Source organism: Crocodylus porosus, unplaced genomic scaffold (genome assembly GCF_001723895.1).
Source record: "Crocodylus porosus isolate Cpor-Errol unplaced genomic scaffold, CroPor_comp1, whole genome shotgun sequence".
Lineage (NCBI taxonomy): Eukaryota > Metazoa > Chordata > Crocodylia > Crocodylidae > Crocodylus > Crocodylus porosus.
The window spans coordinates 164620261-164640198 of record NW_017728886.1 but is presented as its reverse complement, the minus strand read 5'-3'; positions in this window follow the sequence as shown (position 1 = coordinate 164640198).

Sequence of the window (19938 nt, the reverse complement as noted above, 5' to 3'; positions counted from 1 at the left end):
ACAACAACAACAACAAATCCACAAAATTAGTCTGTGGTTCAACTTATACAAGAAAAAACTTCAGATGGCAGTAAAACTCACAGAATCTTTTTCTTATTTTGTGGGGACCCTGGCTCTGTGCCTGGACCTTACTTGGGAATTTCAAAGGGCCATTGGGAGGTTATCTAACTATTTATTGTTAAAATAACTTTGAGTCTTCAAGTCTTTTTTCTGTTTTTGTTTCAAAACAGAAAGTGGTCAGTACAGCTGTTGAAGGGATAAAGGACTAAAAGTAAGATTTAGAACAATGTATACTAATGACATTCAGTGGAACGAGGAGCTACAGTGAGATTTACTAACCAATATTTCATGTTAAAGGGATACTGTGATGTCATCCAGGCTGCATATTCAGGTTTTGTTTAAAAGAAAGGCCTTGACACAAGCTCATAGGAATAGAATCAATAACGTGTTTTGTTTTTTTTAAACTGCAACAAAAACAGGACTTGGAGGATTTACAAACTTCAACACAGTAAGAGTAACCATAGCGTAACACATTGTGGTTGTGCATCTTATATTGAACATGATAAGAATATGAAAGTGAAACCAACTGTAAAAGAGAGGAAATGTATACATTCTAATTTCATTGCTCCACCTGAGGAAAGTGCAGAAGGATGGTTCCTGAAGTGGCTGAAGCATGCAGCATACATTCATACATCAGAGATATTAAATTATTTTCATTTGTGCCAATCTAAGATGTTTTCATTCATGATTGTGAGGAATTTGAGAAAAAAATATTGTTATACATTGGCAGTATTCCTTTAAATGAACAACAGCTGAGTATTCTAAGCATGGTTACTGAGGTTTAACAGCCATGTGGCAGATGTACATCTTGATACATAACTGTTAAACCCCAAATATGTTTTGTATAATCAAATGGTATTTATTATATGTCTTGCTGGCTGGCAAGTCCATGCAAGAACCATTCAATAACACTCTTATTAGCGTTGATGAGTAAAGATCAAGGAGCTTGGAGACTCTAGATGTTCTGCAAGGACTCTGACCCATTTGGATATACAAAAGGAGCTTGGGAGTACTACTGGAACAGGCCTTCCAGTACTGCCTTATTTCTGTTTGTGATCATCTCTGAAACAAGGAAAAGTGACAGTATGCAACAATTAAAAATAATCAGGGCAAGGTGGAGAAGCAGCTTAGTCATACATGTTTTGCTTTCTCAATAATAATTTTGTTTAGCTCTTACTGTCATAGAATACAATTTGCCCATATGGCCTACATCTTACCCTCTCATATGGCAGGACACCACGATGACATTCAGTGATGTTAAATTGAAAGCCACTGAAAGGAAATGTTTCTTTATAGAGTTTAGCCATTGTATTTTTTCTGTCCCTGGGGGTCATTGAAACAATTATTGGAGCTGGATGTCAAAAAGGACTGTATAATTTTTTGACGACTAATAACATTTGTGGCTATGTAATCAAAGCTAATGATATGGTAGTCAATCCAGGGATCAACTGATTGCCTGCAGGGGTCAGAAATGAATGTATGCCCATTTGCAGTATTGTGCAACTAACTGGATGCCTTAAATAGGTGTTCACATCTTTCTGCAGCATTAGTTATGAGCCACTATAGGAAGGAGAAAAATACAATAGCCCGAAAACTCGTTTCGTCTATTATGAGAACTGCTATATTTGTACTAGAAACTGGCTGAAAGAGCCATATTCAGATTTATATAAGGGCTAGGTTTCTCCCTTATGGCAAAGTTTTCTGACATTTAATTAAAAAAAAAGTTCTGTATCAAATTGATTTCATAAGTGTATGAAATGTTTGAGATATTCGAATACTTTTTATGGTTTTCGGGTAATTTTTATAGGGCCAACCCTATTTCATTTCATTTGACAAATTTAATGCCCATTACATTTTATAGAACTCTTCTATAAGAACAAAAGATGAATAAAACTGGTTTTGAGTTGAAATCTGTGAGATGTCTAGCTTTTTCTGTGGTAATTTATAGGGTACATACAGACATTCACAGCTGGTCTGTGTTCACACTTCATACTTTAAGCTGGTTGAACATACACCAGTAGCAGCATGTACAGCCAGTTTTCTTGCAGGGAAACCAAAGTAACTAGCTCAGGGTTGGGGCAGGTGGGCAGAATCAGGCCAGGGGTGGGGGAGGTGGGTTTCAGGTCCAAGAGGGCTGATGAGTCTGCGGAGAGAAGTTGGTGAGTCTGTAGGGAGGGAGTGTCAATTTGGGAGGGAGGGGAGGGAGGGAAGAAGAAAGAGCATAGCCCCAGGCTTGGGGCAAGTGGCTAGGGTTTTGCAGGCCTGGGGCTCCACTCCAAACACATACAAATGTTGGATAGTTCAGGTTCACCTATTCCCAGTCCAAACTAATTTACCTTCTCAGATGAACTAACTTAGATTGGGCCCACCATTTTTGCCTGTTTTAACTCCCCTGGAATGTATGCATAGATGGGCATGTAGATCGACCTAATCCTACTTAGTCGATCTAAATAACATCTGTATGTATCCATATAGTGCAATTACTGTCACTGTCATTCTCAATACTAATAGTGGCAGGCTATTAAAAATATATATGATGAAGTAAAATATTGCAAGAAAAACTATGATTATACTATTCAAGGGAATCAGTGAAGTGGAGGGAACCTTGTAGAATAGGCAAAGTAGTGTTATATAACGAAAGGTATTGTATGTATAATTCTGTGCTGTCCGTCTTATGAAATCCAAATTAAATCCCTTTGAGACACCCAAAGGGAAAGCATTCAAACTGAAAAGTGGGGTCCTATATCTCCATTCACCAGCTGAGAATTATAATACCTTTTCCTGGCTGAAGGTGGAAGGGGGTGACCAGATCCATTTAGTCACAAGAGTCATATTGCCTGTGAGCTCATTTTAGTACATTTGCCATTTCCTTGGGGAATGATACATTTTTATTTTCACGCTTTCAAGCTCAGTTTGTAGCCTAGCCTAGCCTAGCCTGTTTGTACTGCAGACATACCCAAAATAATGCCAGTGGAAACATTAATGCAGATAATTATATGGAAAGCAGACAGTTTGTTTTAAGGACTAAATAATATGCATTCATGCATAGATGTGTGGCAATAATTACTTTTTTAGGACTGAGGACTATGATAAATGTCAAACACATTATAGAACATTAAGCAAATACATGAAGTTACCAGTGTCCCTGTCTAGAAGTAGTAGTAATATATGGTGATGAATATTTTTTAATGGAAAAGAAAGGAGTTATTTGGTTAGAAACTTGTTTGGTTTAAAAATACAGTAGCATTCAGGTGCATCTACACATTGCTGTGTAGATGCACTATAGCAATGCACTATGTCGCCGTATGGCATGCTATGGCAATGTAGTGATCACATGGATCTACACGATTGCAGCTACGTTACCATAGTGGCACACTCCCCCAGTATAGCTTACCGCTACAGTGATGTACCGTGCACACTGCGCACCGTGCTCTGCAAACATGGCACAGTAACTACCCATACTGCATCATGCTTTAGTATTTCCAAAAGGAAGTACCGAAGCACAGTGCCATACCAACATCACCACACAGTGACATGTAGAGAGGTGCCTTTCATTACTTAAACTATAAGCCTGCCTCATCCTAAAACTTAGTCAAGTAGTATTATTCTCCTTAGTCAAAGCAGAACTTAATGGTATAGTTTTGTCACATTGGCCTGTACATTCTTGATATGAATAGCAGATAGAAATGTTAAGATACTTCACTTTCTTCTTTCTTACTAATCTTTTTTTAACTTGGTCAAATAATATGGGTACATTGCACTTTGAACATTGACAGGATAAATGTGGGTGAGTGATATTACAACTTCTAAATGCTATCATCTGAACTTCAAGTTCTGTTCTGGAAATGGTTGACTTACTAAAGCTTTCTTTCTTTCCAGGCCTCATGATTTAAACTTGAGTAAATCCAAAATATACTTAATTCACTTGTGTTAAGGTAATTATGATGTGAAATTTTCTGATAGCTTCTTTTCAGCATTTCCTTCACTGGGTCAGGATCCTGAAGAATGGCTAGACATCATGAATATCAGAGAATACTGAGTGCTATGCAAGCCTATTTCTTGAAGCCCTAGCAGTGGTCACCTGCTGGGTTTTGTTTCCCTGAGAAGCTTGCACTGTTAGGCTCTCTAAACGACATAGACAAATACAGCAGTGCATGGCATCATGTCATCATTATAGCACACTCTAGTAAAGGCAGTGTTAGGATCATGTGCTTAGTTACTGGTGCTGCAAGATGCAGAAGCACACACCATGAGTAAACTGGTTTTGCTCTTGCTGACATTTGTTTGAGTCTGAGCTCATGCTCAATGAACTTCAGAGTGGAAATGAAACAAAATACTCCAAAGCATTTGTTGTGATGGGCTAAGATGGAAGAATATATGCCTGCCTGTCTGCCTGCCTGCCATATAAATGAAGGATTTTATACAGTAACTTAGGGGAAATGTCCCATGACCTCATGCACTTGATTCCTGGTCTAGTTCCCACACTTCGGAGATAAAGTTCTTTGTAAGGTTTAGTGCAGTTTTCCTTGGGCTTGGGCCCATTTGAAGTTGGAATTTTCTCCAGCAAGTTACTCATGGGTGTGTAGTTCTGAAGCTCTGTTGCTCATCATGTACTCAAGCAGGGTCTTAAATCTGTACTAGTTACACTGAAATGGATTTTTCAGTAAAGACAGGGACAGTGGTATTCCATGCACACAGTAGAGAGATTCTGTACATAAAATGGGAATGTGCTGCCTCTGCAATAGTGTGTTTACCTTCTCTTCACTTTTTTCAACAGCAAGTGAGAACATTTGTGAATGTCCAAGTTAAATCTTTTCAAAAGTGCATACCCTATTCTTTAAAAAAGCAGGTTTCTCTCACAAATCCTGCAGATGTGCTGTTTTTAATGTAATATTTTCAGTAGAAATAACTGTAATGTTTTAGAGAGAAACTGAGGAGTAACAGATGAAATTTAGTTGTATTGTTGGACAAAAAGGGATTTCACAGAAATGTAACACTTCGCCTGGGAAATATACACACAAGAAAGCCCAGGGATGTCCAAAATTTGGAAACAGTATAAAAAGAGGTGGGGAGGAATAATTGGGAAACTTAAAGAGCATAATGTGATTAGATGTGATTAGCTCAGCAAAAAAAATGTACAGGGGTAACTGGGTAAAATCTATAGCCTGTGAGATATGTGAAGTCACACTACATGATCTAATGGACCCTTCTAGCCTTAAAATCTATGAATTGGGAGATTCATTGCAATTACTGAATTAACGAGTAGAGCAACATATGCAAAAAAGCAAGGATAATGTGTCACAAAATGGGCTTTGTTCCTTTATTTTGACAACAGTAGTTGAGATATAATTATTTATAATACTATTAATATATAATAGACTTATGTGGGAGCCGGAATAAATCCAGTAGGTATACATTTCTCATTCTGTTCCTCTGTTTGAAAACTGCATCATATTCCATAACAATTATAACTATGATGGCATACAAATTTTGGAGGCAGGAATCCAAGCTATCAAAAAAGAATCCAATATCAGATTCTGATCCTGCTTACATTGTTGGCATCAATATAACTTAATTGAATGCATCTGGCCATTCTTCTCAATTTAAACAACTGAAAAACTCATCTAGGTTTTGATTGTCTTGCTTCTACTTTCTGGCCTTGACAGAAGCATCTTGCCTGTCGCAAGTCCATTCAAAATGCTGCTGCTAAGATCACCTTCTTTGTCTCACTGTTACTATAGAGTTGATCTCCTTTCTTCATCCCTCTTATGCCTTCCTTTCCCCTTCCGCTTCAGATGCAAGCTACTTTTCCTTTACACCCTTTTTGTATGAACTCTTGGCTACATGTGAATTTTGATATACTATCAAGATGCTGACCTGCCACAACTTTTAGGTCAGCTGCACTAGCTTCATCATTCATATATCCATTTTTTACTCAAGCACTTCCATGCTTCACCCAAGCCATGTTTATACATGGAAAGAGCTTCCCAAAATGTCTAGGAAGATACTATACTATACTATACTATTTTCTTTTGTATCACTCTTTAAGTTTTGTGCTTTTTATATCCAATATCTTTTTGCCACCTGTTCTTAATCTACCTCCATTTACATTTTCATCCTTCTATAATCTCTTGTTATATATTAAGGTTGTAAACTCTTTACAGCAGTACCTGTCTTCTAAACCTCCAGTTATTCCCTCAGTATAAATAAATAGTGGCAGTAGTAATAGTAATAGGATGACTTAAGGGTTCTGTAGCAATACTCCTAACAAAACAGTGGTGAGTTCAAATCATTTATGCTTGTTGATTAGCAGCAGTTGAGGTTACAAATATACTCTAGTGTCAGTGCTATCTTTATAAGCATGAAACTTGGGGCATGTCTCTACTGCTGACAGCAACATAGTGAAGATATACCCAACCTAATTCAGGTACCAGAAGCAGTCTAGTTGTGGCAGCACTAAGTTCAGTACAGGCTCATTTATTCCAACAAAGAGTGTATGCTGAGCTCTATGCTACTGTGGGTAGATTGCTGGTGAATGAGCTAACCTGTTTACACTATATATGCAATGTAGGCATACCCTTATTTATTTTACTAATCACTTAGTAACATAAAAGCCCAAATTTAACAGCATAAAAATATTATGTAGTTTACTGGGTTTTAAGTAGTCAATAAATATTAACCTTTTTGTCACACTAATCCAGTTCCAGTTGAAGTCAATAACAAAACTCTCATGGAAGCCTGTAAGTATAAACCAGCCTTATATGATTCTCTGAGAAGCTAGTTTTAAAAGGGTGCGTTTCCTATCCTGCCACCCTGAAGGGTGACCAGTAACAAGAAGACTTCTGTTAGGGTTGGACAAAAATTAGAAGCTAATCTCTACTCTGAATTTGAATCTCATGGGTTATATCTGCTTGGTCACATGGAGTTTAAGGTACTAACAACCTCTGTCTCCAAAAAAAATTAAAAAGTTAATTCATTATTGAACATTGTTTTCCCTCACATGAGAAGATGGCCATTCTTGTGAATCAGGTATTAACCTGAACTTCAATAAATCTGAAGTTAAATTTTCAATTATGCCGTATTTTTAATGGAATTCTGGTAACATATTCACTCTCTTTCTTCCAGTGCCATGTCTGCAAAATGGGGATATTACAACTTTCTTCTCCCACCTTTTGTCTATCTCTGTTCTGCTTAGATTGTAAAATCTTTCTGGTGGGATTCTTTCTGATTTACAGCAAGCTGATCAGGGAACCCAGATCTGCTAATGGCAATTAGGACACAACTGTAAAACAAATATAATAACAATGGTAATAATAATAACAACAGCAACAACAACAATACATTATTTGTATTGCTTATTTAAGCATAAAATCAGAAATTGCACCCTTAAATACCCAACACTAAGAGACTGCTGACTTGTTTGACTTATGAGTGGCCAATGTAACTGGAAACTAGAAAGATTTGCATGGTTTCAAGATTTCTTGAAAACATTCTGTAGGATTCTAGCTTTAAACTAAGAATGATCTTGGCATAATAAAGATGTTGCAAGGAAGAAGTAAGTGCTCATTGAGTTGATAAGTGCTTGTTCTTCAGTGTCTGTAGTTATACTTTTAATATAGTTATTAATACCATGTGCTTAGGTCTTAAAGTAAGAAAGATTAAGTAAGAACCAGTATCTGGAAGCTAAAGCTGAACTCATATTAGAAATAGGGCTTACTTTAAGTGTTGATCATTTACTATTGTAATCACCCCCAGGATTCTGATGTCTACAACCTTCTGATGTCTTCAGGTAAAGACTGGATAACATTTTGAAACAAAAGTAGTTAAGTACAAGGCATAGGGCTTGATACGGGGATAATTTGGTGATACTTAATGGTCCATGATATGCAGTAGATCATCTGGTCTAGCCTTAAAATATACGAATCTATCCCTCATGAAGAAAACGTTATGCTTACTTTGTCTTAATTCTACTAAAGAACACTGTTTCTGCCTTATTCATTTCAAATTATATTTTTAGTGATAACACCTGGATTACCTTCATCAAAAGGACAGGGAGAAGAGCTATGACCTTCAGACTCGCTAGGCAGAAAAGGGCAGGGAGAAGGAGAGCGAGAAAAGACACTAAGAAATTTGATCCCAGGGCCTGCAGATTTATAGAGACTAAGAAGTCAAAAGTAATTAAGTGTTACACTGTTTCTATTACTAAATCCGGGAAGCAGCAGTCAACCCAGAAGCATGATGGCATTTTTAGTAAATGAAATTAAGACAAGGTCTGAAACAAAATGCTGAGAATAACCAAGGAGATCACACTACCATGCCAGTTTAATAATGATCCCTTTCTTTCTGCTCTGTGCTATTTGTCTTCACCCTTTCTTCAGTATATGAATAAGCCTAGAACATAGGGCTAGAATCAGTGTAATCAGTGTATCACCCAGAATATATGATGAACAGATTCTCCTATTGATGTTATCTACTGGACCCCTTGTAGATTGTTTTCCAATTTCCTTCCCTTTTGGGACACTGCCTCAGATAAAGAATTTAGTTAATTAACAAATTAATAAACTGGGAGAGAAAAAGTAATTTTGGTCATGTCATTTATGTTTAGTAGAATAGTTTTTTTTCCCATGAAAACAGCTTTAAACTGATCTCCTTTTTCCTTTTGCACTGACCAGGAGATAAATCTTCATTTCAAGGATATATCTTCCTATTCTCAGTAGAGAGGGGGGGGGAGAGAAAGATGGATTCATATCAGAGAGTGGAAGAACAATCATATTTTTCCTTGAAGCCGTGAACTCCAGATATGCCCTCCCTAGCCACCTGGATATAGAAAATAAAGCTGAAAATGACTGTCTAGCATTATATCAAAGCTGCTTTAGGCTTTTGACTTTCTATGGCTATTAGTGAGTTTTTCTTCTCAATATACTTTGATGGATGTAAATCAGGTTATATATGAAGCTGGCAAAAATGATAGCAAGACAAATAACCTCCTATGTCTTATTCAGAATTTCATCAAGACACCCCTGACTTCTATGTAAGTCATACTTACTAGCTTTCTCTTCATTGTCTCTGTTTCTTATGATAAAGAAGGAAACTAATGGATTTTTAAGCACAAAATTTATGCTCTTGAACTGCCAGGAAACTAATATTCAACAGGACACAACCCCCAAAAAGGCAGAAATAGAAACAAGGAAATCAATGTCATCTGGTTAAAAAGTTTTATACATTTTGTATAAATGTTAGAGCCACACCTTCAGTCAAATTGGTAGATGAGAGAGAGACAGAGAGGAGATCACATATTAAAAACAATAAAATGCCACTTGCACTCACAGAATAAAAAAAAACTTAAAAAGAAAGTTGTTCCATATCCTTTGAAGCTGGAGAAATTGACAATCATACACATTCTTAAAAACACGGAAAAGTTTTTGCTATGACCAAGTCCTAAAATATGATTTAGGAAAAGAAAAGAAAACAAAATCAAATTTCAGGTTTGAAACAAACTTAGTTTTAGTGATGACATGAAAGATTAATTGTCAGCAAAACAACAGGAGAACACAATTTTCTGCTCTTCATTAGGAGGGCAGTAGAAAGATGTCTACAGGCTACAGAGAGGGGCAGGTCCTCTAAAATCTACAGAAACTAAGTTAGATGGATACATTGCCACCTCTCCTGATACCACTATGCTATTCCTCTATTGTCTGCTTAAAAAGAAAAGGCTCATAAAAATGGCATGGTTTAAGTGCATTTGAAAGACTGCTTGTACCTTATGTCAATTTCCCCTCTCTCAGAACACCCCCTCAAAGTCAGCATCTGATGTGTGAACCTTTTTCAGCCTTGACATGCTAGATATATCAGAGACAGTTTGATGTATTTGCAATAAAAAGGGAACTGCAGCAAGCTTGGAACCAGTGAAATTTACTGTTGTGAAAATGATAGCATTTTGATCCTGTGCAAGCCTATAGCCCCTGCCCCCATCACCTAGTGTGGCAGAAAAACACTTGCTATATAAAGTTTATTGATGCTTCAAAAAGCATCAGTAACTTCTAGGTATCATAGTTTCAGGCATCCCACTCTTCGTGAGAAACTCTTGGTGGCTGAGCAGCAAACCCCAATATACTTAAAATACAAGCAAGATAAAACCATGCTGGCTGGTGTTGGCTGGATATAAAATCAATTAGGAAAAATGTGATTTCTTATGGATTTGCTCCCCTAAGCCTTTGGATGAAAGATAAGAAATATTAAAATGGCCGAAAACAAAAATTCCCTTCATTTCTTAAAGTGAATTTGTCAAACTTCTGAAGCAAGCAACAAGAGAACACAGGCCTTTAATAAACAGTCTTCTTCTTTCTTAAGTGGCATGACTAGTAGTAGATTCAAACCAACCAAAGCCCAAATCCAATCCAACCAATGCACACCACAAATCAAAATGGTCCTGGTGTATCCCCTTCCCAAGGAAACTTCCCTGTTGCTGCCTTCCCCCTAACTCCCTGTGTTAGAATGTGCATCTATGTACCTTATTGCTTTCCAGTAAAGCAAATACTATATGGATACACCCATATCAGGAGGAGAAAGCAACAGAAGATCAAATTTATACTACTGATTAGGGCCAGTTGTTTCCATTCTTACTCAAGTTGAATAGCTCCTTAGACTGCAGACATACTTGCAAGTAAACTACTGTTAAACATAAGTAAGAATGGCAGAAGCTGGTCCTTAATGAGTATTATTTGGACACATATAATAAGAAGACCTACAGCAACTCTTTGACCAACTCCAGCACTGAAAATTAAAGAAATGATTCAGTGAAATCTGATTAAGATCATTACTCTATTATACACTGAACAAATTAAAATGGTGTTTTCCCTCATTTAAGAAGACTGCAGGTCCATAACTTGAAATTGAAGTTGTTGCAGTAGGACACACATGGTCAAAAGGTAGATTTCAATTGCCTCAACTGGAGAAGGTATCTCCTAGAGGATTGCCAAAGGACTATTTATGTGTGTCAAATTCAAACACAAGCTAAAGTACTTAAGTGCTAGATACAAGCCTCCAACACAGAAAGTCACAGGGTGAGTCTACACATGCATTTACAATGGCCTAAAGCGAGAATAGGGTGGCATCTACACATGCAGGTATTAAAGCACATTAATGCTATGTGTGAACTGACTTGGGACTAGAATGGTATCTACATGTGTGTTTCTGTGCAGTAACTAATCAGGTTTAAATTTGAAATTTTATGATGCAGGCATCAAATTTACACTCAAGCTGGCATAATCACCATATTTACTGCACACTATGGGTGTGCATGTGTAGATGTGCACCCAGACTATGCAGTAATTTTGATTACTACACAATAAATGCACATTTGTAGATATGCCCACAGTGCAACTAAACCTAAATCTAATTGTCAAGAGTATCAACATATTTATTAAAGAGTATTCTACATAACTTGCTGCTAGTCAACAGGTAGAGCTAAGTTATCTAATCAACACTTAGGCCATGTATAGATGAAATGAGAGGCATGAGTGCAGGATAATTTGAAGTGGGCTAAATGCTTTTGCACGGTTTTAATGGTATCAGTGTTTGTACACCTTGGTGGAATATTGTGCATTAATTCTAGCCACTGTAACAAATCTGGTGGTGCAACGTGCCTTAAATGACTTGGGGTGCAGCAAAGCACCAGGCTCTGCACAGCTCTATAGCTCTGCAGGAAGACCTGCAGGCAGCCTGGCAGCAGCCCAGCAAAGCAGGCTCTGCCTAAGAAAAGCAGCAAGCCTGATATTTCTTCCCCCCAACCCCAGAGGCTACCTGCTTGAGCTGTGTGGGGGCCCAGTGCTTCCCTCCACAGCCACAGTGCCCCTGGGACTGCCTGAGGCAGGTGCCCATGGGTGAGTGCCACCTGGGGAGGGGGGGAGGGATGCTGCTGCTACAGAGGAAAGCACCAGCCCCTTCCCCCTGCATAGCCCAGGCACCACTTCTCCTGCTGGCAGCTCACCCTCTCCCCCTGCTGGAGAGGCAGGTAAGTCATTAGGGTGTGTGCACAACACACAGGTTTAATCAGCCCTAAATTGAAGCAGTGTTTTTTAAATCACCACTTCAATTTAGGGTCCCCATTTCATCTGCACATGCCCTTAGAAACTATAAACATTACTACTATTGTGATAAACCTACAGCATCATCACAGATAGATTTAAAGAATGGAAATGGAGAAAAAAAATCAAGTTTCATGGAAGGAAGAGAGCTAGTCTTCATAACTCGTGTATGTAGTCCGGCTTCTGAGTGTGCCTCAGGGTTAAGGTAGAACCTCAGCATTTGACATTCGTCCCTATGGGTGTGTATTTAGCACAAAGCAGTATGGAGTTGAAACAGGCTGTAATGTCTCTACGTGTGCTACCTCCTGAATAGGAAAAAGTGTCACTTTGTTACTGTGGTAGTGTGTATATATGCCAAAAAGTGTAGTGTCCCAGCAGAGCACTGCCTTGCATCATATAGATGTAGCCTTGGAGAATTTGATTTGTCTCACATTACACTGATTTTATATGTATGCAACTCCAATTATTTTTATGCTGTACATTCTCCTTTCTGATTTATACCTTTTTCCCCTTAGAATATTGCATGCTTCCTGCACTACTCATTACTAAAAAGGCAATTTTCAAGTCTAAAATAGCTAATATTTCTGTAATTTTTTATGGTTTGGCAAACTGCCTTCAGGTGAAGTAATTTGCTCTAATAGTCACAAAGTTCAATGGTATTTGATTCAATATTCAAATGCATATTTAATATTTTGTAGTATTCACTCAGTTCTAGTTAGAATCTAAAATTTTTAAGGTCAAAATACTTAGCTGCACAGTAAGACAAGAAAACATTAAAAATTGCAACAGATTTCTCATCTGTAAAGAAAAATACATCTGTATTATCATTTTTCTTATCCGTATATTTTTGACGCACTCTTACTTTCCCATTTAGATGTGATTGGCCAGATTTTATTACATGAGCTAAACCATGATGATGTCAATACTATTAGCTTCATTCATAATTTTGCAAAACAACTATCAATATAATTTTTAACTCACAAAATTGTATTTTTAACTTAAAATTAAAGGCATTGTTTTATGTCTTACATTTAAATAGCAATAATTTATAATATAATTTCTATAAAGCAAAAAATCTTATTATTTCTTTCCTTGTTCTCCAAAAAATCCCTGTTAACAGTTGATTAGAGAACTGGAATTTTCTAAACCATTCCTGAGGGGTTAAATTCTCTCATAAAAGGACAAATTTCCCAGCCATCAAAATTTGTAACTTAATTTCACCCTTAATTTACTCCCTTCCTCTGACTGAATATAGTTCTTCTATATCTGTTAATACATTTCCTAACTGTAACCAATTTGCAGCCTTTAAGCAGGTGGCTATTTAGTCTGGGCAGCATAGCTAATATGTTTCTTTAGTGTCTCTGTTCATATAATATACCTTAGTGTTTCCAAAATAAAAGAATATTTGTTCCTACAATAATGTAAGTAAAGTACCTTTTAGTTTTGATAGACTTAACAATGATGTTGCATTCCAGCAGCAGTTCAGAGGCATGAGCATTTTAATAAAGCTGTTGGTGGGTTTTTGTGGGTTTTTAATAAAGTATCTGCAACAAAGATCTTCCATTCCTACAGTTAAAGCTGAACAAATCAATCCAAACCGTAACTAGAAACACCATAGATTGAGACATCATAATCCAGAAAAGACTAAAAGAAGAAAATCCATTTGGGTTTGTTGTGTAGATTCCATCAATAAGAAGTCCCAGTAATCCTGGGATTATGGTAGATAGCAGCAATGCATTACAAAATCAGGTATGGTAAATGCAGTTAATTATTTCTTCCATTCTCATTTTAATAGTAGAATAAGTTTGGTTAAAGTAGCAGGGCAATCAGCAAAAGTTTTTTCCTGTTTTAGAGATATTCATGTATTGTAGAAAGTAATATTTTTCAATAGCGCAGATGAAAGGTTGATAAACTTTTATTTGAGGATGAAAATGGTTCTGTGCAATATGCAAATACAGGTGCAAACTTGGCAGTGACTGTAAAAATGTAATAAAAGACGAGAGTTCAATTTTAGTCCCATTTGCATAGTATACCATGAGTCTCCTAGCAAAAGGATATAATTATGAAAGTACTTGCAATGTCATTCATTTGTGATAGGATGAGTATCCCTAGAAGTGTTTTGTCATGTTTGAGTTAAGCAGAAACCATTTTTATTTGGCAAATTCAAAATTATGAAAAGGCGCAAAAAATTATTAGTGAATAAGACCTTTAGAATTGCTGTAAATGCCCAAAGTTAGCTGAAGTAAATGTTGTATGTTTTGACAATTTTAAGATAAACATGGGACAGGGCATAGTAAGGTAGACACATAAGGAAATATTTCAGTTCTAAATAAAAGTAACCCCCCAAAATATAGTTTTAAATCAAAATTGAAGCTAAATGTGGAAGCACCAAAGGGATATAGACCCTCCTATCATACGAAAAAATACCAGAATTAGTTGAATTGATACTTCTGCAGCTGATATATAATGGCAGGCTGATGCCTAGACATTTTCTGAAAATCTTACTAAGTGCCTAACTCCATTTTTCGTGCTTAACTGCCATTAAAAATGTATCCAAATCAATTATCTGATAAATATTAAGAGTGTTTATCCAACAATGGTTCATTCCATGATGAAGTCAGGGTTGATTTACACCTTAGCCCCTGGACGATGTTACATTTAAGACATGATTAACCAGTTAATTGTGTTTTAAGCAGTAATCCAGCCACATGTTCAAAAAATTAGTGTTGTGATAAAACAGTATAAGCCACAAAGTTATTACACAAAATATATAAGTCAAGTGGAGGGCTTCAATGAGCTCCTGTGGTTTGGACCACCAATCAGCAGACTGGTGTGTTGAGCCAGGAGAGCACCAGGGCCCTAGCTATCTACTTGCCAGTGCAGGGGAAGACTAGGATCATAATCAGGCGCCTCCTGCACCAGCAATACAGTGTATTTAGGATATGATCCCCAATCCCACAGTCTCACCTTCTGCAATGCACAAGTGGCATGGCAGGAGGCACAATAGTTGAAATCACAGATCAGATCCTAGTGCACCTTTAGTTGAACATCTGCCAGGGGCCTTATGGACTCACTAAATCAGAGAAGTATAGCATAATCTTTCATAAGAAATGGCTTAACTTCTGATGAAGTATGCTCGCTGCATACTAGGGCTATGCAAAGCTTTGGTACCTGATTCTATTTGACAGAGATTCAGCCCAATTCAGTGGCCAAATTTCTGAATCTGAATCAAATCAAGAGACCCTTTAATCTTGCCAAATCAAATCAGAACCCTTCAAAATGATTTGGAAGGATTCAGAAAGATTCGACAATTCGGACATAGCTACAGCTTTAAGTGTTTTTTCTATATACCTCAAAGTACCAGGTAGCTAGTGAATGCTGAGATGCTGGGGTGGATGGAGCATCCCAAGGGAGTGCAGGGGGTCCCCAGTGCGCTTGGCAGCAGACTGAGAAGTGGACCAAAAGTACTTCCAGTACACTTCTGAGTTCACTGGGGAGTGCACTGGGCCACCCCCCCACTTTCCATGGCTTGGTGACTGCTGCCTCCTTGGTCTGGGGGGGACACCTGGGGTCCCTAGTGCTACTTTTGGTCCACTTCCAGGTCCACCACTGAGGACATGGGCCCCCCCCCCCACCATGCTGCTGTGGGATGCTCCATCTGTCCCACCATCATAGAGTTCATAAGCCATGCCTAGAAACCTTGAGGTATGTAGAAAAAACATTTAAAGCTGTGTCTATGGCCAAATTGCTGATTCTCCAAATCAGCATCGAATCTTCAGATTCAGATTCAGCCAAATTAAATCAGGGACAGTGATCTGAATCAACAAATCAAATCACTGTCTCTGATTCAGACTGAATCTGAATCCTAATTGAATACGGCTGTGGAGGAGCTGACAACATGGCTCCTACGTTCTTATAATGCTCAGCCCGGGAGAAAGGACCAGTCATGATTTCTGAGGGGGAGGGGTTTCTTTCTTCTTCTTCTTCTTTTTTAACAATAACTAGATGTCTAAACTTGTTCATACAATAACAGTTCGCAAAGGTGAAAAGAGAGACAGGGACAAAGAGGGACAGCGAGGTAGAGAATATTGCAATTGCTTTAACACACAGGGTGTCCACTGAGTCATGAGGTTCAGGTTAACTCCCATGCTTTCAAAACTACTCGGTAGTAGTCTTGGGACGACTGAGTAAAACCCTAGTCCCAGACCTGATCAGTGGCTTATTTTTGGGATTGGCACATACAACAGATATATAACAGATATAACGCTCTCAACAATAATTAATACAAAAATTACAAAGCTTAAACTGATTACAAACTTAATACATTGCCACACAAAACCACAGAGTCAACATTTCCGATGGATTTTACACAAAGTCCTTAAGGACGTCTTCTGCAGGAGAAAGGGAGAGCGGCTGCTCGGGTGATCAGGCTGGCTGCCATTGCTGCTCTTTATTGCTCCATTCTGTGTTTTTCTCTCTCTCCAACGTGGCTTTTCCCACGTTGCTGTTATATACTACACTCTGGCCAATCACATCTCGACACCGCATTCGCCCCTTATACGGTCGTGCGTGTGCTTCTTTCTGTTTCCGCACATGCCTGCAAATGCCTGCTTTTCACTCCTGGCTCCCCAGGTGTGCTAGCCAGCTCAGGAGCTGTCATGTGCTCTGCACATGGTGCACGATCAGCCAGCTCTGCATAGGCATGCCAGAGCGGCCTGGCCATTCATCTGGGTTCTCGGATGCGACAACAGCCCATTTCGAACACCCCTATTGCTTTCAAAAGCTTATGCTATACATCTCTGTTTTAACCTATAGGCTAAGTACAGAGATCCAAAAATCCCAAGGAAGACTAAATCTAAATTACACGGTTTTCTGTAAGTTTCATAGTTTAGATCAGTAGTAAACAGAACATACATTTGCCCTTTGGTGGGGGAGGGTGTGCAAATCTTAGACTGGGTTCCATCATTTTGAAACCAGTCTATGCGTGCTGATATTCTGTTCTGAGTATAGATGACTTTTGTGTGCCAAACTTCTATTCCGTTACAGGGATAGACTGGTTTCTAATCACTTATACCTATAAAAGTGTAATGTCTGTACCTGGCCCTAAGGTGCAAATCTACCCTGCCATCTAAACGATTTCAGACTAACAGCCATGTTACCTACCTCTCTCATTCCATAAAATGGATGGTATCAAAAGGAATGGCAAATTGAAAATAACTATTTTTATCCTAAATACTACCATCTTCAGTTATTGTTTTATATAGTTTTACACAGATTGCAGTCTCTTTGAAGGACGGGACATCTGCTACACATCACACTTAAGATATTTTTTTTCCATTTTGTTAAATTTTATTATTTCCAATAGTAACCCCTCTCCTGGGAAAGGTGAGACTCTTCAACGTTCCTTCAGACTGAAAGAAACTTTTCATTGTTACAGCTATAGCACAAACTTAGCATAATAATTGTAATTATAATACCATACCATCCTTTGGCATATTCATGTATCTTGTAGATTTAAAAAACCAGTGCCTGAAAAAAAATTAAGTTATTAAATGTGGCTATTAGGGACCCAATTCTGTTCTTGGATCATTGCAGAGAAGGGTCTTCTGTGCATCACGTTTGCTGAAAAATTAAATTACTCAAGCGGAGCACTGGCCATTGTGTATGCATTAGTAGGTCCTTCAGCAACTGCTCAGCTCTTTCATAACCAGTGGTTATCAAACCATGTGCAACAGGAAACAGGGGCACCTAGAGGAGAAGAAAGGGAACTGTGAACGTGTCATAGCTCAAGCAGATAGCCCACACCTAACTGTTTAATTGTGCTCATTGGAAAATTTAGTAGGCAACCTTATCTCTGGAGTAACAATGTATTAATAAGTTTGCTGAGTTTTAAATTCCTACAAAACTACTAGATCTGGAGTGTGTTTTATTCAAGTTTCATAAGTTACAGAAGTTACTAAAGTGAATCACAAAATCATAGACTACCAAGCCCCTAAATCAAAATGATTTCTGAGTTGAAGTAGAGGCCTAACAGCAACCTATGATAGTTGGGTTGATCTGTGCAGACAGTTTTGTAATTTTCTTTTTCAATTAATGTCATGTTTCCTTCCTTTGTTTATGCGATATTAACTGCTATCATTTCAAGATTTTCTTCTGAGTGTTCTGGTAATACTTTCTCATCATTGCTTGTTTAAGACCAAACATCAGTGTTACAGTACGATACAGTACAGTACAGTACGATACAGTAGTTCCATACATGTAGACAAGTATTTAGGTAACTTATTAGGCAATAGAACCACAGACCTGGCTTTTAAAACTAATACAAATTGCACTATATTTACTGTATGAAAACTTGTCTCCCGTTGAGGAATTGCCTGGAGACGGTAAATCTGCCCTGTAACCAAATATGTATGTCTAACCCAGAGCTATTGATGTCAGTGCCCCCCTTTTCCATTTTAAATATGTTTCAGTGCAGGTCCTAAATACTTTCCTTTTTTTCCTTTCTACTCAAATAAGGAGTGCATTTGGGAGTTCCTGTCATGCAGGAGGCGTTCACTGCCCATCAGTCTGAGTTGAAGGATTAGGCTTTAAATGACAAAAGATTTTTTACCAATTTGTTTCTTTCCTATGTATCTTCTAGTAAAAAAGTTAATTTGACTATATATGAAAAACAGCAGAAGTTGGCAAACGGCATGAGTAATGGATAGCAAGTTGCAAATTAAATATCAGAGAGATAAGCACCATCAAAGAAAGCCTAAGTGTATCAAATTTTGTTATGCCCCTGGGGATAGGCCAAATTTGCTCTGCCATATAAAACTGTGCTATTAAGACGTCATTGTAAGATTTCCTTTTTAAAGAGATGACTTTAGTAAATGTGGGCTTTTTTTCTCTCTTGCACAACTGTTCAAGCAAAAAAGAAGCCTAGGAGCACAGAATGCAATTTATTAGCTGGTCCTGACAAGCAAGTCATACAACATAATCATTTAAAAGTTTTGGAGTGGGACTGAATCAATTTCACTTACAGAGATGTATTTCATATAATTGGGGAAAATTGACAACTTGTTTATATACTCCTGAATCCTGTGTTGCAGAAAATACTTGTAGCCCTATTAGGGCTAACAACTAGTTTATAGCACTGGGCTCTTATCCATGAAGTATTTAATTATTTAGTTAATTTCACTCTGGTAGGTAGATGCAATTGGGTGTGTGATACTAAATAAAAAATAATCACTATTATTCAAGTATTCCTCCTGTGCTTCTCTGTAGTACCTTCATTGTGATATGTGCATTTTGATGATAAGACCTTAAGGACACTGACAGACATAGAGAGGGGAAAAACAAACACACTTTAGCGGAAGCAGCAGTGTGTTACTTTGACCCAGCTCTGCAGCATCTGTATAGATAGGGCACTTTAGTGGGGCTTTTTGGCACTTTTATCTGAAGCTCATTCAATCAGCTATTAGATAAAAGCACCAAAAAAGTCCCACTAAAGCACCCAATCTATACAGACATTGGGAAAGCTGGGTCCAACTAACACACTGCCTCTTCTGGGCATGCGCTGGACTTGGTGAGGGAGAGCGCTGAATTTAAAGTAAAGCGCCAGGGGTTTTTTCCATGTCTGCAAGCAGCCCAAGTTCCTAGTTTGCATAGTAAGAGACCTACCAGCCTCTTTACAACCTTTCTGGGGTACAGTAAAATAATTTATACAAATAAGGCTAGCTGTGTTAAACTGTTTAATATGATTTACATTAATACAAATGAGAGAAATGTCTGCTGTCCTTGGTTACAAGCA